Raw genomic sequence first — 25,900 nt, 5'->3', positions numbered from 1 at the left:
TATAAGGGAGAGGTCAGCTCAATCTCCCAGCGCATCCAGTGCTCAGCAGCTGGTGCCAACAAAGGCACTAGTCAGTGCCAGCTTCAGTGATGGTTTCTGATTAGCTATTCCACGCCCATCAGGAAAGATCGGACCCTGGAATTGGATTGTGTGTTCTACAGGGAGCTGGGACAGAGAATAGAGTAGAAAGTTGACAGCAGGGAGCTGGCAGCTCTGGCTGCTGGATGGGTGTTGATATAACTGGAGCTCTCTCAAGTCAAATGGCTTCATTCCTAGCTATAATGAATTGCAGTAACCAGGCCTAGAAGTTATGTGTGTGCATCGTTGTTGCCAAATTAGGGTCTGATAAGAAACGACAATCTCCTGCTGCTCTGTAGAAAGAAGGTGACATTTTAGGAGCCACTACTGTGGATGTTCAGATGCAGCAGAAAAGGTCTCACACAGCACATTTCTTATGTGAACAGAGGCAGCATACCTCTGGTACAGTGACTTAGCTGTGTTTATGTTAATTTTCTACCACCGGCTCTCTTTTTCTGTTCAAATTCAGTCACATTCTTCAATGGGGTTCTAATAAATTTCAGTTTGCCAATGGTATTTTAAGGTGATCTTCTTTCCTTGTGTCCCTTGCATTGCTGTTCTGCACAGAGAGCCATTTCCAGCAATAGATTCATACAGGTGAATTAGAGAAAGAAAGGAACTGAACATCTCTGGACTCCTTTTGTGAAGGGCTGAGAGGAACAGCTGGCTTTCCTAGTGTTTTCTGCTGAAAGATGAAAGGTTTGGGCTATTTGTATTCTGTATTTTTCTCTGACAAAAGCTTGAGGTTCATCAGGCGAATAGCATTAGATACTCATCAAAATAAGAACAATGCAGTCCTTGTTATCCCTGGAAAATTGAGTTTAAAAATATGTTGACTTTCGGTGTGTCTTGAACATTTATATACACAAAAAACAAAGTTAAAGGGATATTACTTTGATATGCTTGTATAAAGCAACAGGAGGAAGATCTGCTGTAGTAGGGTGCCTCTTCTCTTACATAAGAACCCCAAACTTTAACTTTATTCTGGAAAAAAATCATTCCAAATAATTTCTCTTCAGCAATCCCACTTTAGAGCTTCTTGTGACTTCAGCAGATGTAGATTAAAGTTTTATCCAAAAGCAAATTAAAATAAAAATCCTAGCAATTTTGCCTCAGGGGAGAAAAGGAGCTAAATGTTTCAAACAAAAATGCATATACCATAGTGAATTTACTGGGGAAAACCACATTTTAAACTTAAGGAGGAAAAAGCACCTTCAATGATGTCATATGTATCAGAGCATATGTAGTATCTTCCAAGCCACTTCTGCCTAATCTCCTAATAAAAAAAGGTTTTAGTATGATCAGAAAATGGACTGATGGCATTAATACAGACCATAAAGATGGCATATTCTCATCATGCCTTATCCACCACTATTAGTTCCAATAATGGAATTTTTAATGTTGATAATTACATAAAACTCATACCTGGATTTGCAGTTTGCTGGGGTTCTGTAACATAAAAAATCTTGTGCAAAGTATTGGTTTATGTAAATTTGCCATATCCCTGAAGGTCCTATTTCTATGATACTCCCAAGCCACTGATATTCAGAAGTACTGAATGAGTGCTCCTGGATGCCTGCAATAGTTCAATGGCATGAACTAAACACAGGTAATACCCTAGGTAAAAACCTTTTACTTTTGTATGTTTTGGGTGAGACTAAATTCTGACTTTAGTTATATTGAGGTAATTTCATTTAGCTGTCTAAAAAAAATACAAGTTTCTGTGTGATGTACTCTAGGTTACCCTGCTCTTGCAGGGGGGTTGGACTAGATGATCTTTTGAGGTCCCTTCCAACCCTTGGGATTCTGTGATTCTGTATGCTAATTCTGAGCGGAGGCATCATTAAGTAAAATGAACTGCAATGGTTATTCTCCGACCCATTAGGAAAACTTTCATGTACTGACTATGAAGGAATATTTTACATACACTGAGCTTTGTTTAAGAAATTATGCACTTCAATGACAAGGACACCGTATCTATTGCTATTATTATTAATTACAGTAATAAGAATAAACAGATTTGGAAAAGTTCAGTGCCTCTAACAATTATGCTCTGAAATTTCTGAGAGTTTTGTATTTGCAAATTTATCTTGCGCAGGAAAGCCACTTGAAATTAAAAAGGGAATAGGGGTGATATTACAAGGAAAATATTGGGTGCTTAATTACCATTCATGGCTAGTCGGATAAACTGCCACTCAGAAATAGGCACACACAGTAGAGTATAGCCCTTTTTGCTGTGTTTCTAAAAGTTTGTAGGTAAAAAAAATGCTTTGAAAACTCTTCATGAGCTGAGATTTCTCATTTTAGATACTAACAGTGTCCCAGGAAACAAAGGTTATTATTATTCTGGCAAGTGTTAGGAGTGCCAGTCATACTTGAAATGATTAGATTAGATGAACAGGAGATTTTGTGTTATACCATAAATCTGTGGAAATGCTTCTTAACTCATTTATGAAATACAGTGAAACTAATCTCAGAGAAGCTAAAACCCCAGTGAAAACAGCTTTATTTAATGGCATTGTGGCACCATTCAGGAAAGCAATGAAGTAAGTATCGAAATTCACATTGTTTTTACACTTTTGCAAAACAAGCAAAAATAGAAACGCTGGAAGTTCATGCAGTCTGAAACATGATTTTTGCTGAACAGAGAAGAACTTGGGCCCATACTGCAATAAACAAGCTTTCACCCAGAAGACTTCCTTTTGCATGAGCATGAAGGTCAAACACTTTATTTAATCTCAATGGACAAAATGATGTCTATCAAATGTGGTGGTACCAAAATCTGAGCTGCTTCCCCATTCACATACAATGTTATCAGTCAGAACTAGATGATCTTAAGATCCTTTCCAATCCTAACTGTTCTATGGTTCTGTGATATACAGCCACTTACAGCTCTTCTCATCCTCCTCCTCAGCTTTACTGGAGTTTGAGGCAGCAACAGCAAGCACTTGAGACTGAAAACACGGGAGAGAGGCTTGTTTATTACACCTCTATTTTCTAGGAAATGTATGCCTACATCAATTGGGCTTTATTTATAAACTTCCATCTGAGGCATATAATGGATTTAACCCTGGTGGTATCAATCTGAAATTATAATACTGGTAAATTAAAAGATCTTTCCACCATGAAAGAACAATGCCTTTCAAAGTGGCAGTTCGATACATCTGTAGGAGTGCAGCCTTGTTCTGAGAAATCAAAAGGATTATGTCTTCTTCTCTTTTGTGTATCACATCATGCCTCACTCTCAGTCTGTCAGCTTCTGAATCATTACTTAACTTTTCTTCACTGTGGGATCTTCATCACTTCTGGGCTGTGCCAATCCCCAATTCACTGGGATATGTGGATTAGAAAGATGACATTTGTGATGTCTGACTTTCACCTTTTATATTTTAATATCCCACCCCTGATCACTTTTGATGACCACTTTTTGGACACCCTCCCAGTGAGCTGCAACTCCCTGTCCATCCAGAGGCAAACTAAAGATGGCAATCACTGCTAGCCTCTGTTGAACTGTAGGCTGAGTTATCTCAGTTCTCCTCTTTGCAAGGTAAGAAGAGGGCATGGCAAAACTGTGTACCCATTAACAGTGCTGTGAACATATCATCATCCTCTGTATCAATCACATAATTAACCAAGCACTTCTCCTGATTCAGAGCCATGTGTAAATCATGCTAGTTCTATATTGTTCCTCTAAGATGTAATCCTGCCACTCTATGTAACTACTCCCTCTTGCTATTTCATTTGAAAGCTCCTTGAGACCAGGAACTGCCTTTTGGATCTGCAGTACTTCAACTTGAATTGATGAAAAAGTTGTGTTTTCTATCTCCATTTCCAGGTTCAACATTGGCTTCAAAGGCATGAGTAGTCTTCCTCTCATTTGCTTACACCATTTCTCTGAATTCAACTGAGACAGAATAACAGCTCCAAGTCCTGTTAGATTCTAGGTAGAATGCTTTAGGTAAATAAGGTTCCTTTAAGAAACCCCCCACATAGCAGTATCTTAACTAGATCAGTTTGTGTTGTTGAACACCACAATGACAGCATCTTTACAGACTCTCCTTTTGGGAAGCCATAGAAACATGCAAATTATTTTTGAGATAGAAGATATTTTAGACAGACAATGAAGAAGAAATATTTAGAGCTCACAAAGAGCAAGGCTTTGCCAGATATTATGGCTGTTTGCAAGGCTAGCTGTTTGAAAAATAGAAAAATGAGTCTGCCAGTTATGTTACTGACAACTGCATATTCACTTCCTAAGTAAACTCAATTAGAGGCATAGCTATGGATGGGAAAAGGCCTAAAGACAGATTATGGTCTGTAAGGGATTAGAACCTGATAATTGTATAATGGAGAGTAAGCAGCTACTTCTGTTATCTTAGGAGTAGCAAGAGGTGGTTTGTAAAGCAGTTATTCAATGTTAATCATGGACTACCTTTGTGACAGAGCATTGCTTTCCATGATTTATCCAACAAGAGCTCAAATATTGTTAAATAACTGTCATGAGTTTAAGAAATATATGCCCCTTGTCACTGCTTAATTCAAATCCAGGATCTGCTGTATAGCTGGAATAATTTTCTATATCTTCTTTTCATAGCCTGCTTTATAAGAGAAACCTCCTATTCCTTTTCATTACTTTCTGCCAGAATTCTGCAGTTCATTAAGTCAACAGAAGCCGTATTTCCTATCTTGAGCTGCATTTCCTATATGGCCAGGTCTTTTGTGTCATGCTGAAATTCAGAAATGGACCAAGATAGCTGCTCATTTAACCTTTATCAAAGAAAAGATGACAACTTACCTCTATTTTGTGTGAGTGAGTCTCACAGTATAGTATAGCTGCTATGGTGCTGATGAGCAGTAAGGTGCACTGCCACGTGTTCTCTAAGTTACTTACTCTGGAGTTAACGTGCAATGTCCAGGCATATGAGAAGGCAAGAGACAAGGAACAGAGGAATATTTGGAGGGGAGAAGAAGCAATCAGATCACAAGGTCCTGTAGGAGCACATGGGAGCTCATGAAGAACTTGGGTGAAGCATTAAACATGATTTGAACAAGGACCAGGAATAAAGAAGGGCAGCCAGACTGGCAGGGAAGGTAGCCTTGAAATGGGGATGGAGCAGATAGGGTTACAGCTATGACAACATTTCAGTTCCCACTGGCTTGAACTGAAACTGGGCTCTAGATTTCAATTATGGGGAAACTGAAAATTTCTGCTGCCACTCTTTTCCACAAGTTGCTTCATTACTTACAAATTGATCACCATTCTTTTGAGGTGCTAGCTCTAAAGACCCACCAAGAGAAAGCCACCCACTATGCTAACATATGCACGATTAGGGGAAATTCCATACTTACGGGAAATGGAAATATTTTAACAAAGCTTTAATTGTTGGCTGCTTGAGATTGCTTAGGGGCTTAAGACACTAGATTAGAACCCAAAGAAATCTAGCTGTGGGGAGAGAACAATAAAGATTTGCTACATGCAAATGAATCAACAACTCTGCTCTGTTTCACTGGTTATTATTCCCATATATGTGTGCATGTAGCAGCTGTAATAACTATATACTACAGTAAAAACAATTCTAAAATTGTCTTTTAATTCACATTTTGTTAACTTGCACTGAGCATTGCACCTCTTCCTGTTTAAAAGATCACAGCGAGGTTCACATGTTGGAAGTAGGCTCCCTCTTAGAGGACACAAAAGCCAGCTTATTCTGAGACACCAGAAAAGAGAAATATTTCTCATTTCAGCTATGAAGAACAAAGAGAAGACATTTCAAAAATAAATCTGACAGGATCCCAGTTGGTTTGGATTTATGTCATGTCTGTACTGGGATTTACATAATTTTTGAGGAAAAATTACTTTTGAAACCTACGAATTATAACTCTGTGAACTGAATACAACAGATCGATTATTCAAACAGCTCAGTCAGAGAAGCAATTTAATCACAGCACAAAATTTCAAAATTGGATTTTTAGAATTGAAATTTAAAGGAAGGCTCTCAAAATCAGCAGCACTGGGGACTATTACAGACATGTGATTGCTTACAATTAATCCTTTTTCTTGCAGATTTGAGACTGATCCACTATAAGGCCAGGATACACTAAGAATAGGACAGATCAGTTTCCACTGTGAAATTTAGGTCTGGATCTAAACTAAGATTAAATGTGTTTAGATCTGAGTTTTGATATTCTTTACAGAAATAACAGTCAGTTGAGAAGCTGTGATTTGAATGCACCAGATTTTGATGACATTTATATTCAGACAAGTTTTTGCATGACATGATTATTTCAGGACTACAGGACATAAATAACTCAGACATATGTCTATATGCAACATGCAAAATACTCCCCAAAATATTTGGAAGTTGCATCAGTTTATTAGCTTAAAAAGAATCTTGTAATCCTGAGTTCCATCCACAGAATTTTATCACTGCTTTACTCAGGAGAATTTAAGGATCCGCTCAACTGGGAGCACAGCACCAAATATCAAAATATTATTGAATCAGGAGTAGAAAACATAGGGTTTTTTTTATATATGTTAACACTTTATATTTCCACAATACCTCCAGAAAACTCAATTACTTTTTTACATGCTTTTCAAAAAATAAAGCACTAGATGTTAAAATGTCTGTGCCACACAACACATTTAAATGACTGTATCTTATTTTTACCCTGAATTGAAATGAAAGACAGTCTTGCTAAAACATACAGTACTTGAAAAAAGGCACCTCGGCATTTTGCAGATGTTATAATCTAAAAAATATTGATATTCTCTTTCTCCTCAATTAGAATTAAAAAAGACAAAGCCCCAGACTCAGTTCATTATCTCTAATGCCAAAAATGCCCTGTGGAAAGCACTCTGCAGAAGAAAGATTGAATTTGGAATTCTTACAGGAAATACAAGTAATCCTTTCAACCTGATACCCAGAAGACAGCATAAGGATGGGAGAAGAAACACAATCCAGATCCTGAATGATGGCAGAATGTACAGACAAAAAGACTTGTTCTCCATTTATGCTGTACTGTCACTTACTTCCCACTTGTCCAAGTGCTCTGTGGGTTTTCATCAGACTTCCATAAGGCCAGTTGGCAACTCATCTGTTATCATGTCTATATAAATAAGTTTTGTTGTTGCTTCCAAACAATTTACTAAGATCAAGGCTCCACATCCTTTTTGTCCTCCGAAACGTGGCAGGGATGTTTTTTCTTCTTTTAATCTCACCAAGCTGTTTTCCCTCAGTGTCCCTGTCATAAATTAGTAACTTGAAATCACCAAAGCCTGAGGGTTTTACTGACTGATCAAGTGTTGGAGAATATACCCTCTATATCAGACTCCTTATCTGACTGCTGTCTAAACACAGTACATAAACTGAAGCATTATGTCTCTCTGCTGTTCACAGTGGAAAGAAATGCATTGAGCTGGTAGTGTTTCTCTAGACACTGAACTAGAGCAACAAAGCTTTCTTCTGCCTGTCTCTTAGACTTAACACCTTACATAAAGATTGAAAATCACCTTGAAACAAAAAAATCACAACATACAGCTGTTTCAAAAAAACTAGTTATAATGCTTTAACTATAGCTCTATATTATGGACTGAGAAAGGAATGAGAAAACATTAGCAAAATGTTAATTTTAATAACTGAAAATTCTGAGCTAAGTAGTTATTTCTGAATTCTAAGCAATGAATATGCATCACTCAAACCAATAGGGAGCAGATTACTCAAAACCAGAGAGAATTAATGACAAGTCCAGAATTAGTGACAAGTTGAGACAGACATTTTCATTAAATTACACTGAATACAAAAATGCCTTTACAACTGGTCCGAAGGCCCCCTCTATCTTTGACCCTATTTGAAAACTACATTGGTGCTGCTGTTTCTAGGTAGATCTGTCAAAAACATGTAAGTTTCTTTTCTCCCTGTAAGTTAAGTGAAATGAGTGCTTTCACATCTAACAACAGATTTAAATATACAAAAAGTGCACACACTAACAGAAGTGCTTATGAGACTAACAGTAATAAACCTACTGCTTTTGTAGGTCAGGCAATGAATGTATAATGCACTGTGTGGTAGCTTCACCATTTTTTCATTGCTTTTAATTTCCAAGGAAAATTCTGAAGACAACACGAGGTGATTTATTGCTTTTGAAGGAATGCATAAAAATTCTCAGGGAGTCATTTGGAAAACAAAAAACCAGACTGACACTATCAGCTTCAATTCCATGTAATTTTTCTTTTTCATACTGTTTGAAACCCTTATGCATACTTGTTTTGTATATTTTGCAACTCTCTCTTTGAGAAGATGCAGTTCTGTGATGGTTGAAGAGAATCCTGTGAGAACAGGATTCTTAACTGACTCTCTTGGGTGCTATATAGAGTAACAACTTCTAAGGTGCTCCAATGAAAGATGGTCTAATAAGCCATGTTACAGACTGCTACTGTTTATAGACAATGAGAATCGACAGTAAAGCTGAGTGAGACAGAATTCTATTAGAAGAGGAAAAATAGCATACAACTCTGCTACAATGGAATATATGTACAGGCAGTGACACATGATAAATGTCTAAATTATAATTCACTGTGCATTGATCATGCATTGATATTTATCGGAGAGTAGCTAACTGTTACAAATTTACACTGCAGTTTGCCCCATGCTATTCTGCTCTGAAGTCCCAGCACAAAACACATTTAAAACACAGGTGATACAGAAGGTACTGAGAAAAAACCTACACGTGTGCACAGGACAGACTTTGGTCACTTACTTTACTACATCTTGATTCACAAGATACTTGTGCACCTGTTCAAAGCTTACACCTCTTGAAATGCTTATTTGAATTATAGACGCTTGACTGTTCCAAGCAAGCATTTGCCAAATGAGTAGCACATAAATTGAGAACTGATCTTAGGGGAAATAATCTATAAGAGGAGTACTGCTGGTAGAAGACAGTTTAAAATATTCATAAAGCTATCAAAGAAGGCTAAGCAAAAATTGCATGAGGATGAAGAGAAGTGTTCATTGGAGAACGAGCCTGTTACTCTTAAGTCAACAGCTAGAGTGAGTAACATCACAGCTATTCCCATTAAAGACCACACTTTATAAATCTTGTTTTGAAAGAATGTAAGTTTTTCATATTCCCTAAAGGATTTTGCCTGTATGTGGGTGTGCCTGAGTGAAATCAGCAAGCAATTTGGTGGCCTGTCTATGTGAAAAACAAGTGTGAGGCTGCAATAACAGATTGATGCAGGACATGCAAAAAGCCTCCAACACAAACTTGTTCAGGTCACTCTCAAATCTTCACCTGCACAATACCTGCTATGGAAAAGGAAAATAAAAAGAATAACAACCAAGCTAGTGTTTGCTGACAAGTGCAGATTTGTTGTGTGCATGCCTCTATTTTCAACAACACTGGCAGTAAGGATTAATGTTTCTGAAGGTGTAGAGTGGGAAGCGGGCTTTTGAAGTGCAGAAGTAGCAGATGGAAGAAGCAGATTAAGACAGCAGTGGTGGGGTAGTTATGGGTAGCATGAGACAGCGTAAGCCCAGGGACAGCAGCAGCTGGGAGGAGAACAGTGGGCAGCAAGTGCGTTGGAGCTTGAGAAGTATTTGTTAAAAAGAAGCATCAGGAGTCACAGTCACACAGCCAAGTGCATCAGAAAGGACTAGCTGCTGTTAAAGAACTTCATCCACCTCTGGTCAGTTGCTACAAAGATAGGCCTTGTTATGGCCATCAAAAAAGATAAACCACAGCTGCTCAGTGGCTAGAACAATGCAGAGCTGCACAGATAAATCAGAAAGAGAACAAAGAACAGTGCTGCTGAATTAGTAGGGATGTTTCCTCCCCCGTGGCTTTCATGTCTGTTCTGAGCTTTGGAGAATGTCTTTGCAAAAACTGACACACAGCACAGGCAGCTCTCTCCAGCTTTTCAGACTCTCAGAATTCCCTATCCTGAAAGATGCTGGCTATCAGCCCTTGAAACTCCAATCTGTCTCAAAGGGAATTGCAAATAAATCTCCCTAAAATTGTATTTATGTAAAAAGAACTCAATTATTTTTCAACTTCAAGGCTGAAATTGCTTCTTTCTCATTGCAAACTGACAGATTTTCTTTTTTTTTAATTAAGAATGTTATTGTTTTACTTTCAAATTAGAAAAAAAAGTCATGAAATAACAGACAAAATACCCACTTCCTTCTCTCCTCTTCTGTGTTTCTTGGAAGTTATTTTGTTTAGCTTTGCTTTCTGTTTGTTTTCTTTTCATCTTTGTGAATTTCAAGTTTCAAATATACAATAAGAAGTTCTAGTGCTGCAGTTTCCTTGCAGGCAAGTTAATTTATCTGACATGTACGCTATCAGAAGGTTAAATCTGTCATCAAAGCTGTGAATTCTGTGGGAGCATGCTCCTGGTCCCACTGGAGCTAATATTGCTTGGTGCAGATACAGGACTTGCTTCTTAGAAGCAATTTAAAGAGGAAATACTGCTAACTTAGAGAAAAACTTAAGACCGGTACAATAGTTTTGAAAAGATTAATCAAGAACCATAAATAGAACAAGGTATTTTAATTTAGACATTCAGTCAAGTCTAATTTCATTTTCATATGCTGGAAATTAGAAGTAGCTACTCAAGCTTTTGCATTTTAGATCATATAATCTCCAGAGGCTATGATCAGAAGATCTAAAGGCAGGATGGTGATTCTGTTTCCCATGCTGACAAAGGTTGTTCTAGCTCTTCAGATGAAAAATGTTGTATGGGAGGAAACCACTATTTGTAACAATCATGAGAATTAGAAATATGCTATATTAATAGTTTCCCATCTGTCAAGAGGGAGAAGTCAGGAGCACGGTTAACTGAGATGCTTTCACTCTTTTGCTACTAAATGAAGTTTACCTTTAAAGGACATATCTCTGAATAAACTCTCAGTGAAATATCAGAGCATACTCCTGCTTCAAAGCAGAATATCAAATGTGTGCGAAGGGTCCTTCTTAGCCTCTGTATGCATTCTCTTTTGTATTAAGAAGTAAACACAAACAACATAGCTTTAAAATCATTATGTGAACTAGCATCACCTGTGCATCCCAGAAGTCCTTCGGATGAATGATTTGTCAAAATCCTGTCAAAGGCAGGGATTAAACCCACTGAATTTAAGGTACTGGAGACAATATATGTTTTTGTCAGGTCACTGTATCTGTAATGGAGTTCCCTTCAATGTGCCAAACAACCTCTGTGCTTACCAAGTGCATTTCTCTGCTTTCTGTACTGAAACATTCCTTTGTTACAAAAGGCTCCTAATACTGCAGTGGCAGAAGGCTCAGAGTTATCATACAAAACACACTGATACCTTTTACACAGTTATTTTACTTTATCAAGGATGAGTACAAATGTAAGGGGGCAAAAGAAGAAAATCTGAAACTGTAACAATAATTCTCAATAAAACAGTTTTTCTTGCAAGACCACGTTTCTTCCCTAATGACTACTAATTAGTATTAGAGGAAACTACCATGAAGTGCCAGTTCTGAAAGAAAAAGAGAATGGGTACCGGCTTCTTTTTCCTTTGAAAATACACTTAATATTTATTTCTTGTGGCTGTTTTTAGATTATTGGATGAAAAAAGTCAATAACCTTTGAAGTAAACCACAGAACTGTTGTCTTTCCACTCCTGCTTCACCTCTCAACACTACCTTTAATACCTACTTATCCTTATTATTTACCTCCTACAAATTTATAAGAGTATATGGTTTATTATACATTGAGACATGGCCTACTAGAGTTTGTAGATATTGGTCCGTAACAGAATGGTCCAGCTGATCTGCCAGGGCATGAGTGGGTCCGTACACCCAACAGTACTGGAATGACAGTCTCTTAGGAAATCGATGGTAGGGATTAAAAGTCAAATAGATGATGGTATAGTAGAGATGATGGTGCATTAGGGAGTGCAAAAGTCTTACCAGAGGACAGAAAACTGTTAAAGAATAATATTCTACAAGACACTTCCAATCAGTGCCCTGACTTGTGGTTTGACATGAAACATACCTCTGCAGTTATTATATTTCCTTGCTCCAAGGAAGGACCACTAAGCTGTAGGGAAGGCATTGGAAAAACATCAACTGAATTCCAGGTTGACATCAATCCATTCAGGGTTCGTGGCTGAGGTACAGGTCAATGAGAATTTTCTTTGTCTTTTTTAGTGTTGGAAGTATCAAACTCCATGATTCTTCTGGAAAGGGGAAAGACCAAAGATTCAGTCAGCTAATGAGAACATAAACTGCTGAGATCAAAATGTCAGTGCAAGCACTTAGTCTGAAATAGGGTGTCCTAATCACTGGAACTGATGGATAAGAAGAAAACCATTTCACATCTAACAAAGCAAAATGTAGTTATTATAAAAGTAGTGATAGGGCAGGTAAATGACTTGCCCCCAAATTTAAAAGGTCAAACCTAGTTAATTATGTCTGAGCTAATAAAAACAGCAGTGATAAGACTCTTACAGATTGATGAAAAATTAATGAAGTCTTTAATGAACTTTATGGCAAATTACATAAATCAGAGCTAACTTAATAAAAGCCCAGAAGATATTTAGTACTGATTAGATTTTTGAATTGCTGAAAGATAAAGAAAATAACTCTACTAAAATCCTCTCTTCCCTACTGGAAGATTCTGAAAGACTATTAAAGTAGTGGAAATGGTGCCAACAAATGAGAGGTTCAACAGTCAGATCATTAAATAAGCTTAGAGATTTATTTTGACATGGTCATTTACTGACCAAAGAGTATTTTGAAAACCCTGCATATCAAACAACAAAGGCAATGTTTCTTTTTTGATGAATATGAGGAAAATTCTGTGTGTGCTGTGTAGACAGACACATCTAAAATAACATGTTTTACAGCTACAGCTTTTGCCAGGCGCAGTAAGTGATAAGCAGCTTTTGTTTGTAGAATTGTTTCAAACCCCCAAGCCCCAAAGAGGAACAAAAGGCAAACTTAAGTTTTCAACAGAGATAAATCAGGTTCCAAGCATATTACTAATAACAGGGTTCCTCACAGCACTACTGTGAGATAACCTTGAATTAAATATCCGAGTATATAGACATAGTTGTAAATAGGCAAAAACTTCAACAGGAAGATTTAGGAATAGGCACAGACAGCACTTGGGGCATGATTTCCATTACAAGTCAATATGTTGAGAAACTTAGTTTTTCTTCTTGCCTCTGAATCTGTATTTGTATTAAAACATTAAGAATCATATATTCAAAAATTTATTTCAGATTCAAAGAAGAGTTTAGGCCTCCTGCAGGTTTTTCTAATATAAGTTACTTATCAGGAACTCGTAAGGGAGAGGGGAAGAAGAAAAAAGATTGTACCCTACTTCCTAAACCATGCCAAGAAGCCTTGAGCCGAATTAGTTACATGAGAATCGTTGGCAAAGTCATTCAAAAGGCTGGTTTATTTGTCAGTTTTTCAAAGTGGTGAAAAGAAAGAGTCCTCCCTCATTTTCAGAGTTGTGTCAAACATGACATTCTAAACAACTGTGTCTGAGCCTATGCAAATGGAGAAATCCCCTACAGGAGTTAAAGATATGAAAGGGTGGATGAAGAATGCTGGGCATTTTGTGACAATATTATACAGCAGTTACTATTCTGTTCAGTAAGCCCGGCACGCTCTGATGCAGACAGAGCAATAAAATGCAGCAGAGTAATAAAGAAAAAAAATGTTTTAATAACATTTCCTCAGCAGGACAACTGGCTGCCCAGAGAACGTTTGTCTTTACACAAGGAGGCTTCTGAAATTACCTTTGAGCACCACTACAGGAAAGGAGACTGAAGCAAGGGTTCTGCTGTTTGTACTCCGTACTGTGAGAAAGACAGCAGAAACTGGGAAGGGCGAGTCTTACTGCAGGCTTGGAGAACAAAGCTGACTGACTGTAAGTCAGTAATGTCTTTCTTCTAAGATAGATTGTACAAAAGTGCTTTTTACCCTACCCGCAGGAAAGAAAGAGTATGAGTTTTAAAAGCAGCGCTACCATCTCTTGCACACAAGGCTGTTGCTCAGGGAAGTTGTGCTGTCTCCAACCTTGAAAGCTTTCAAAACCCAACTGGATAAAGCCCCCAGGTAACCCATGATAGCCACTGAGGAAGAGGTCCAATAGAGACCTCCTGTGCTCCACCCCAACTTGAAGTGTCCAATGACTCTGAGCACATCTGGACCATCACTGTGCCTGTGCTCAAACATGGAACTTTCCCTGACTACTATCCTTGTAGATCTCACTTCAAAGTAAGCTGGAAAAATGTTTTCCAACTATTTGTATATAAATGTGCAACAATTTGTGATGACAGTGTGCTCCATGCAGAATTGTGCTGTAACCATGGCAACATCCATTCAGAGAGACAGCCATTGTAAATCTATAAGGATCTCATTTAGAAGAGATTTAGTTGTACTAGTCACTGATTTATGAATATTCCAATCATGTGAAAAACACCCCAGTTTCTTACAGAATTGTTTTTAAATAGTGCAGCTGTGTGAGCAAGGATGCTATCAGAAGCATTGACACTGAACAGCTCCGAAATTTCTTTTTATGATTCTTCTGCAACTTTGATATTTTGGAGGCTACACTGGAATCCTCTGCTATAAAATTATTGCAGGGTTACTTAGTGTGGCTTTTAGTATTCCACTCTTTTTTGCACTGTTATGTTTTCCATATAGAGACAACTGGTAAATGTGTCTTTCTTTAAATACCCAGCCTCTTGTGGGAGGGTAAATTCCAAAATAAAGAAAGGTTCCCCTCAGTTAGTACTTTGCCTATGAGCACTCCATAAAATCATTAGTTACCTGTCGCCTCTCACCTGAGACAAAATGCTGAACCAAAGTTTCCCTGGGGTTTCTGTCCGTCTTGTAACCTTTCTCAGTGAAATAGTTACCTCCATTTCTCACCAAGTTTTTGTAAATCCTCCGATTGTGGACTTGTATCCAATATATCAAACTCAGCATTGAAATTTGGGATGGTTGTTTTGTTCCTTACTGACAGGTTGGTTTACTAGTACAGTCAAATGCAGAGAGAGAATGAATCATGAATCACCTAAGTTGTCTGCTTTTCTTAATACTAGAGCAGACCAAATCTCATTCAAGGTGCATTTCTTTGCATGGGAAGGCATCAGCCAGACACCAATAAATCTGATATATTCCAAGCAGCATTTCAGAGTAGCCATCTCAAAAAAAGCACAGCTCTGGGGATAAAATAATACTGGTGATGTTGGATAAGAGTGTATTCATGGAGCAAGTATGCATGTAACACAGCTAAGTATACTGGTAATGAATTGGATTTTATTTGGTCTTTTTTTTTTATACTGTTCTGCTCCCATTTAGTTGGGTATTAAAGACAGCATCTAGAGAAGTCCAAGGGCTTTCTAACAAACTCTGCCTGGTGATTAACTGTGCAAAGACAGGAGAGGCTTTGCGGAGCCTTGGATTACATGCGTCTGAGCTTGTACAGATCACATGGTTTTTGTAATGACAACACAATTTCTCTAGATTTTATAACCAGTTATATATTTTCCAGAGGAAAATGGACTTAAGTCCTGAAATGGTTTGAGGAAAAGCAAGTCCATTACTAAAACACACCTGAAATGCCTAAAGCAGGCATGGCCTTTCACACAGATGTGTTTTCATACATGAAGACTTCCACTACTCTGCTGTTAAATTTGTTTAATGGAAGAATGCTTAACTCTTCAGAGATGTTTAATTTTGTAGGACTTTTTATGAACAATACCAAGCACATTAATGTAATTACTCATTTCTAACATTTTCCTTCATAAAGAAGAAAAAGGAATGCTGTTTGTACAGCAAGAACGCTCAATCCAGGCTCCCTTTTCCATTACTCCAGCTCTGATACACCCAAGTATTTGTTCATGTTTTCACCTCCTTTTTTATCTCTTTACAAATCAGATTAGTGTTAGGAAAGTTTCCCTTTATCTGCAACACTGCATCCTGCTGCGCAGATAACACAGCTTGCATGTTAACACTGCCTGCAGGTTACATTCTGTTGCATACCTTCATGGAAAAGGAAGAAACGTCATAAATTTTGGAGCTATTTTCTTCAGTTTGCCAGAGGGTTAAAAGCAATTAGTTGCATCTCATCAAAATGGCAGTCTTTTACAGATCATACACTTATCCTATTTTCCCATTTATCTTCCGTTTAGCACAGTGGGTCAGGACTGTGCTTTAGAATTTGAATTTTGACCAACACCTTATTTTTAAATGAAAACCAGAAAATCAGTCCTCCTTCACTGACCCCCTGTGATCACATTTTTCTAAACAGGTCACTTTGTTATTTTTGAAAGGCAGCAATATGTGACTTTGGGCCCCCACTCTTCCTCCACCCCAAGAGCACACAGAAAAGGGAAGACAGAGATTTTCAGTGTGACGGCATGTATGCTCAGCCCAAAGAATGAGTGCACCCAAACGTACCTGTGGTTCTGGCTTCAGTCAGGGTCTCATTAAAGTCTGTAGCAGCAAACTGTCAAAGCTATTCTTTGATTTTGGAAACCACAATTTGCCACCTTACAGGAGTATTATCCGCAAACTCAGAGCACTTCCCACAGCATTTCCCCCACACCTGGAGAACTGCCACGAAAACACAGGCTGGAGTTGTTCTCTCCCATACATGCAGCCCAATGAAGAAGCAAGATTGATGTGCATGGCAACATGGCTGGATGGGTGTATCCGGTTACAGTACATATTAGACTCCGTGTGTTTTCAGCCAGTGCCTTTGGAAGTTTGAGCCTAGCAGTAATTAGTTCACATTTTTAAGTGTTCCTGTAATAAAGGAATGTCTTATCATATGTCAGTCCTTCCCCCCTTATTGGACGTGGAAGATTATGGGATAGATGAGTTGAACAAGCTTTCATATAAATATAGCTACTGTGGCATTCAGTAAATATGAACTGGGATTTCTTTCTATTCCGTGAACTTGAATCTGAAGTTTCCATGAGCAGCTGTTCTTCCACTGAGGAGAACAGTTTTGTATTGACTGCGGTTCACAGCATTCTTGCATGCAACACTTCCTCATGGGAACCTCAACTCTTGTTTCTTTCACAGTGTTAATAAAAGCCAGATCAAAAATACGCGGTTTCCCTTTGTTATGGAAAACACAACAGTGCTGTTGCAGGCGGTTAACTAAGCGGTAAAGCCCAGGGAGAGAAACAATTCCCTATGCTCTCCTGTCACCTGCCAAGCCAAGAGAGAACAAAACTATCTTGGAAAAAGAATTCTGAGCTGTACTTTTACAAAACTTCCTCTTGTCAGGGCCCATCCTTTCAGCTTGATTTCCACTCCCAGTCTTTCTGCTTCTGTACATTGTAAGGCTGGGCAGTGGGGAGGAGCTGATCCAGTGGAACGTAAATTCCATGTGCCTGCTCATTTGTAGAGTAAAAGTAACCATACCAGACAGTTGCACAAAATATTCAACTGGATAACTTGGCTACTGTCAGAAGCAGATAAGCAGAACATACTGAAGCCTTCAAAACCAGCACCTACAGCCAGTAACATGATTACATGAGAATCTCGGGTTTGGAAATAGGAAAACAAGACAGTATTTCTAGCCTTTAATTTAAAAAAGAGACAAAAGCCGGAGAGCCAGAAGGCATCTCTGTCATGGTACTAAAATGTGCTAAAAAACCCAGGCTGCCTTAATTCAGGCCTGGGAGTCATGCCCATCTTTACTACCTAATTAATTGAAAAGATGAGCTTGCAGGAAGCGTAATTATCTGACTTTTCTGCTGAGTTTCAAGGTATTTGGCAGAGAGATAGGCAAAATTTTTGTATTTGCTAAGCAGGAAATTTATCATTCATTATTATTTTAGGAAGCTAAAAGAATTTGCAAATTTGGCAAATAACTTCAGTCAAAGAAAGTAGGAGGTTTTATAAGAAATGTTTCAAATTTGAATATAGCTCTGTTCAAAACTGCATTTTCCATTTTAAAGTAGACTTCTTTAAAAAGTTCAAAAGATTTAGAACAAAATTTTTCAGATATAGAATCATAGAATAGTTTGGGTTGGAAGGGACCTTTAAAGGTCATCTAGTCCAATCCCCTGCAATGACCTGGGACATCAATTAGATTGGGATGTTTAGAGCTCCATCCAAAACTTCATTGTATTCTGCCAAAAGATCCTGAAATACTTTATCTCTCTGCAACCATAAACCATTTTCTCCATCAACGCTTTTGACCTAAGCCACAGAACTCATAGTCTATCAGTGCTATCGCATCCAGTATGCCTTACTCCTGACACAACAGCCATTTGTATGTTAAAATGCAAAATCTAATGTGGACAGTCCCAAAATTCAAAGATGTTTAAATACAATCTTGTTCAGAACACCTTCCATGATAAGTATTCTTCAGTTTCCAACTAAAGACTTTTTAAACTAGTAAACCCCTATGGTTTTAAATATGTTTAAATATGTTTTGAGCTAGGATGCTGAAGTAGTTGGCAGAAGAACTGGGTCCCTTCAGAAGAATGTTTCCTTTATTAGGAGGTTCCTGGTCACACTACAGCAGTTATACCCAACCCTGCTGCTTAGGGTAGAGGCTTTAAGAAATCACTTTGCTGCTGCCTAGGTGTCAAACCACTCTGAGATAGTGCTAACATCATTCAGAAAAGCAACAAGTATGTTGCTGAAAACAGCTTCAGTATATAGAAATGGGTTTACTTCTTTGGAAGGAATGATTGTAATACAGTAGCTGTCATAGAAAATCACGAATGAGGTAAAAAAACCCAACAAAACCATGATTAGTCATTTGGGCCCAAGATTTTAGAAAGGGAAAAGGTTTATTTTAAACATAAAACCTGCACAGGAAAAAATGTCAGTAAATGTTGGGTTTAGTTTTGTTTGATTGGAAGCAACTTGAAACTGAAAAATGGTAGTTGTGCATTGACACTGAAGAGCTAATCAGGCAAGAAATCTAAGGAGCTCATCCACATGAGTAAATCACTCCGGAGGAGATAACCCTTGTTAACTCTTATTCTAGAGATTAAAATGTGTTATTCTGAACTCTGAGACTCTCGACTGGATTGAAAAGCACTGTTAATCTACTTTAAGAATCTGCAAAAAGAAATAATTTGAAATAGCAATTCCACCATAAATTTAAAAGCTGTTTCTACACAAATTAATGATGGTCTATAAAAATTCTAATTCAACAGTCTTAAGTCTGAGCTCTTCCTATCAACTTGAGTTGCAAGATGACAGGGGGTCCTCTACCACCATTGGAAACTGAGAAAAAGCAGTTCAGCCTTTGTACCAAGACCCTATGTCCTGACTTAGGGAGGCTGTGCTAGTAACTAGGTGGGACAATGCCTAGGGAATGTTCACTATACAGACTTCATGTTTCTCTTGCATAAAAAGTTACAACAAAACACAAAAGTGGGTAGACCTCAAGAAGAATTTAATAAACCAACATGTTATTTGGTATAGATCTTGAGAAAAATTTAATGACTAAAGTGAAATTAGGGAAAAACAGAAGTGCAAGGCTCCTATCTTAATCCTGAAAGCCTTCATGCCATTACATAAAACTAACTTCCTACAATTAAATCCAAGGCATTACTGTGAAGATCCTGAAAATGCTTTACTTCACTTAATAAAAATACTGTACAAATAGAAATAAAGAAATAGAAGTATTACTTCAGTGTGATTGCAATAATACATACACTCTTGACAAGCAAAGCTATCTCTGAATTTTTAAGGTTTATTTTTCATAACCCCAGCAAAATGGAAGAGGATGCAAAAACCAGAGTTGGAAACACTAGCATTTTGAAGAAGAAAAGCACGGCTCTTTTTAGACTTCAAATTTGTTGCTTAGAAGCCATCCCTCTTCTTCACTCTGTTTCTGTTCATACCTCCACAAATTATTTATCTGCAATTCTTATTAATATTTTTCTTATTGCATCATGTCTTTGATTTACTTTTCTACTACTGGAGTGGCTTACTGCCTAACACTATCCAGTCTTCAGTGCCTGAAAGTCTATGTTCTTCCAATACATCTGTTCACCCCCCCCCATAAGTCCTTGCAAAGTCCCAGTGTTAGCAGGTCTAGTGATCCCTGCAGCTGCTGAGGAAAACTTTTGAGATACAGCTGCCTTGGGACATGGTCTGTGTCTGTTATTCCAAAGGGAGGCTGTAGCAGTGAGTCTTCAGGCAATAGTAATTTGATTGTTTAGATCTCATCACTGCTTTAGTCTAATAATCTGGGCCATGTAAAAAAAAGAAGGGTTGAAATTGTCGAATAGCATGCCTTAAAGGTCCCAAAGTTTGGTGTACTTTTGTCACTCCTATTTGCTAAGAGAGTCCTGCTGACCTTTTTGTTGTTGTGCAATGGACATTCATGCTTTCCATACACAGAAATATTTCTACTGCTTAGATGGTGGTGACTAAAGATACTGAGTTACTGAGAAAAAAATAAAATGACACAACCATAACCAATATTATGCTGTGAAAACATTTTTATCTCTCCCTCCATATTCTTAAGCTCTCAAAGATCTTTGGGACTAGACTTTTGCTCCAGAGTTCTGAGCAGGCTGTTGCGGCATATCGTGCAGCTATTTAGTTTGCCCTGTGGCCATCACGGCTGTGTTGACTGAGCCCTGTGAACAATTCTTCATATGCCTGATGACAATAAACAATGATGAGGATGGAAGAACCTCCTGGGCTACGCGGGCGAACAAATATTTCTCAGTTACGTGAAATGAGACTAATTAAAGCTTTTTTTCTTAATTTTGGTATCTGAAACCAGCACTGTTTGCCCGCCCTTCATCTTCCTCCAAAGCAGCTTTCCTAAATTGGCCAGGTCTTCTGGCCTTTAACTGAATGTGTAGGATGTTTAGGGGACAGGATGTAAGTGATTTTAGATGACAGTGTTGCAGTGTTTATGCATTCAGTCAGTTTTAAGAATGCCTGCCAAGGCTGAAAAGGAAACATAACCTTAATGAAGCACTTACAGAATGTCCCAGAAAATCTAAATTAATCTCTGAGATTTTTGAAGTAGTCATTAAAACATCTCAGAATGCAGAATGCTTTTCAACCACAAAGACAACTCTGCTACTGTGAATTTCACTGGCAATTTTCAGTGGAGAGAGTAATGGATAATTTAATATAAAGTGATAAACCTTCAAATGGTATTTTGGTCCAATCTACAGCACTTAAAAGAAGTGTAACAAACTTATTTTCTAAAATACAGAAAAATCAAACAGAAAGAATGATGACCCACATTTGAACAATTTGTATATAACTACATTTAGTTATTTTAAGAATAGGACTGTTTCAAAACTGAGGAAAATACTATTCACTAGTTCAAGAGTTTTCAGGTATTTCCACTCACATTTCCATTAAACAGAAGAGTTCTGAGTACACTGAACAATGATTTCCCTTGGTGTAGTATAACCATAAAAAATATTCAGGTTGTTGAAATCATATGAAGACTGGTTCTTCTATTCTGTCATGCAGAAATTTATTCAAATGCCTGTTCTTCCAATGCCAGTCATCAAACTGGTCTCTATGAACACCTTTGTTTGGTGTCCTGGTAAATAAAAGCAGAAGTAAACAGTGGTAAAATAGTATACTTGGCATATGTGAAAAAAGGTGAAATAAAATTTGGTAAAATCCTTCTCTTTAGAAATTACAGTCTGCAGAAACAAATTATTTTTTCCCCTAAGAAAATCAAACAAAAATGGCCCATACACAGAGATACCACTGATTTTCAAGCCTTGAAACGTGCAAGAATCTAAGAAGCATGAGAAAACATGCAGCTTCCACCTGCATGGGTGGCAAGACCGTGTTGATTAGTTGTACTTTTTAGTAGAAAACCTAGAAAAAAATAAAAAGCTTGGATTCTCCTGTGTTTTTATACAAGTTAGACTAATTCCATTAGAAAAATAATGTAGTATTTTTAGTTTTCAGTCTTTCATTAGTGATTCTTTTTCTTTCCCTTTCCTCCCCTTGTGAGCAGGGTACTGCTCTAATGTTAACATGCGCAGCATGATGATTTCATTAAATGATTTGCTAAGACCTCATGCATAATCACCTCACTGAACAATAATGAATAGTCATTTATGTCTTGTCAATTAATAATGGGCAATAATAAGGGCTGATACTGGTTTAACCGTTACACCACACCTGAGGTGGTGAACGCAACTTGGTGAGAGCTGGAAAAAGCAGCTAGACTACCAATGGCAGAAGGAGCTTTGGCTGTTGCACATTAACTAAATTAGGATGCCTAATTGTGAATTTACTCTTGTGTCATATATCAACTGTATAACATTAAGAGATACGAAATTCAGTTTTATTTTATTTATTGATAATATGCAGTTGCTAGAGGGCTTCTCTCTGCTTGGCTGCTTCTAGGTTCTTTAAGACTTTTCCCTTAAAGGTCTCCTAAATTGGTAGATACAGAATTTCTAAGGAAAACTGTAAACATTTAATTATCCTGGAAGAGAGAGGGTAGTATTTTATTGGTACAGAATGGGTAGGCTGGTCTTAATTTGCATAGTATCATCCTCTGTTAAGTTTACATAAATTAGTCTTTAACAGATAAGTGGATTAAAGCCTTTGAAAACCTCAAGAAGTAGTTTAAAATAAAGAGAAATACGAAAAAAGGCAAAATGGGGGCTTCCTGTTTTTGAGGTTTATCATCTCTGATGATGCCTGGCTGAAGATGGAGTATGCAGGTACAGAAAATATGAGACTGTCTTCACTAAGCAAAACCAGGACAACTATCTTGCAAAATCTAAAGCAACAAATGGTAACTTAGCTTGATCCAGCTACTTAACCCAAAGACCAGCTCATAACTCTTAGCTACAGAATGAGAAACCGTTTGTTCTTGTCACTTGCCTACATTAGGGTTTAAGGATGACTTTTTCCTTAGTTTAGTAAGAGCATACCAAAGGACACATTCGAGTCTCAAACCCCAGCTTTACCAATACTATGCAAGATGGATCTACAAAGACTTACTGGAAATATAAGAGCCAAGAATTCACATAGTACCTTCAGCTAATATTTATCACATTGACTTCTAATTCTCACTGGAAAAAATTGGTCCTGCCCATGTCTTTTGAAAGCACAAACTGCATAAAATCTGAGGTTTCCTTGAAAGTCTGTTGCTCCACTACTCTCTACCAGGCACAAAGGTTACTAGAATTGTCATGTGTCATATCCATTTGCTGAAGTCAATAGAAAACTTACCAGAAAATACACATTTGATTGGTCTTTTTTGTTTTGACACGTAAAACATTACAAAAAGTGACAGTTCTGAAGTGTTCTTGATAATACTGCGAAATTTCATGGTCACTTCGTTACAGCTGATTTGACTGGCACCTCAAGGGAGGCCAGTCAATATTAAATAGCTCTCAAGCCTTTCTTCTGCCAGTAGAGGAGAGATTTAAAATGCTTGTGATGGATTCTGAGACTGTTTCATATGATATTTTATTAACTTCTGCAAACTGTATGAAAACAATTCAAAATATCTCTTAGATAAAACAGCTTTAGCAAGAGCTAAATTAAGTCCCACGATTCAGCAACATCCCATATGGTATCTCATATGTCACAAAACCTGCCTGGATCTTGAAAGTGAAGGTGATTTTTTTCTCCTGTAGGACTTCTAATCTACATTACCACAAAACAAACAGAATCATGCTCTCTTTCCTGGATTTCCATCTTGGAAAAAAAACCCAACTATTTTTATGTTGTTCTCTTCTTACAACACCATGAAGTAAATTTAGTACTTAAAACCAGTGAAGTTTGGGTTAGATATAAGGAAGAAGTTCTTTACTGTGAGGGTGGTGAGGCACTGGAATGGGTTGCCCAAGTAAGTTGTGAATGCTCCATCCCTGGCAGTGTTCAAGGCCAGGTTAGACAGAGCCTTGGGTGCCCATGGCAGGGGAGTTGGACCTAGATGACCTTAATGTCCTTTCCAGCCCTAACTATTCTGTGATTCTATGATCTTCCAGTGGCTACTGCTTGGGGTCTTGGAACTCTCTTGGTATTTGCAGGTATGAACCACTGAAGAACTTGGCTTGGGAATAATCAAATACACAAAAATTTACTTCCTATTGCAAATGGAGATAAACAGCATAATCTCTAAACACTTCCTGATACAATCTCCCATGGCCTCAGGTCTATGAGATACAGATTTCAAATTAAAGGTTTGGGACAGTCCTAGTTTGCCAGTGATTGGCAACAACAAAGTTTTTTTCTGGCAGTTAGCTTATATTCTGTGCTATCTATGATGCCCTTTTGCAAAGGAAGATGGTAACATAGCTCTCAACTTGCTAAAGCATGAATGAGGAATAGCAAAATTATTTTTAATGTAGGAAATGTGAAGCCATATGGAATTCCTTTTATAGCATAAGCAGCTCTTTTTACAGTCCTTCTTTGAAGATTTCTTATTAAGTAACTTTCAATATTCACAATGAGAGAACACCAAATCTCTATGGAAATCAGACAATTCTGGCACTAAAACCACCACTGTTTTTCTATAAGGTCAACATTGAGAAGCGTGGCCAGAAAGGGCTGTGTGTTTGCCATTACCAGCTCCTAATACTTAAAACGGTCATCCAATGCTCCAAAATATAAGGTGACACTACAGTAAACTATGTAAAGCCACAGCTGATTTATGCAGTGATCTATTGCAGGTGGGGTGGTAGTTGAGATGGCAACCAATGCCTTATGCCCAGAATTTTACTTTTCATCTGAAACCAAAATGTGCATGGAAAACACACATTTAAAAAAACCCAGTTCTATTTATAACTAAAAAAAAGGAAAAAAGATCATGAAAATTACTTACCAACAAATTCGATTTTGTGTCTTACAAAACTGGACCGATACCAATATTACACAAAGATAATGGTTGCTGAGCCATTCAGCAGATAAATGGAATGCATGAAGAAGAGGTTGCCAAAGCAACGCCAGTTAACAGGCATGCAAGGAAGATTAATGAGGAGCTTCACACTTCCTGTATAATACACATACATGGACTGAGGATATACTAGTGTTTTATCTGCAAAATTGAAGAAATTATTAGCAGCTTCTGATTTGCAAGAAACAAAAGTGTAACAGCAGTGCCCAAACGCAGTATTTACTGAAACTCAAAAACAATATCTGCATGTTAAGAGTTTGATATCAACTACAGCATCTACTGGAGACATCCATATAAAATGGCTATAATCCCTTTATGAAGATCCTGCTCTTACTTTCCCCACAAAACACGGTGTGATCCTTTGCAGTTTTTTCTCACTCCATCCTGACACATCAGCTGCTTCTGCAGTAGCAGTTGAATTACTTGAATTCTCACAACTATACCTGCAAACTATATTTTGCTCTAATAGTTTGTTACCCTGTTAGGGGAAGTGATAATTACTGAGATCACAAGGGCACCATCTAAAAACATTGTCACCTTCCAACTCAGTGCACAAATACACTTGTCCTACACGAACAGCAGAGAGTTTAATAGCTATGACAAATTTTGTTTATGGAAACAATTTCATGTCTGCCGTTAAAATAGTTGCCATTTTTTGGAAATACTGGTTATTTAAATATGATATTTTTAGAAAACATGACAGATTGACCTAAATAATTATTTCATTATTTGCAGTTCTTTAACTCATTGGCATCATTTTTAATGCAAGCAATTACACAATTACCATTTTCCCTGTGGGTAGCAGGACTGGCCATTAACTCAGAGGCTTTCCAATGACTCCTATTCAAACTAATGTTCATTCTGCAATCCCTACTGTTATTCTCTCCAGTGCTCCCTTTGTTAGGCTTTTCTTCTGGATAGGCACATACTTTTTCTGTCATT

The 25,900-nt window shown here is 37.7% G+C and overlaps 1 protein-coding gene across 1 annotated transcript in view; it reads right to left on the bottom strand.

Annotated features, from left to right (window-relative positions):
• Window positions 1–12,284, bottom strand: part of SLC39A10 (solute carrier family 39 member 10) — a 123,104-nt gene extending 110,820 nt beyond the window's left edge. The window contains exon 1 of the mRNA XM_031045843.2: window positions 12,101–12,284. The gene's annotated coding sequence lies outside the window, so the exon portion shown is untranslated. The remainder of the gene's footprint in view (window positions 1–12,100) is intronic.
• Window positions 12,285–25,900: the final 13,616 nt, after the last annotated feature.

This window comes from Melopsittacus undulatus, chromosome 8, assembly GCF_012275295.1.
Source record: "Melopsittacus undulatus isolate bMelUnd1 chromosome 8, bMelUnd1.mat.Z, whole genome shotgun sequence".
Lineage (NCBI taxonomy): Eukaryota > Metazoa > Chordata > Aves > Psittaciformes > Psittaculidae > Melopsittacus > Melopsittacus undulatus.
This window is presented reverse-complemented; position numbering and strand designations above follow the sequence as displayed.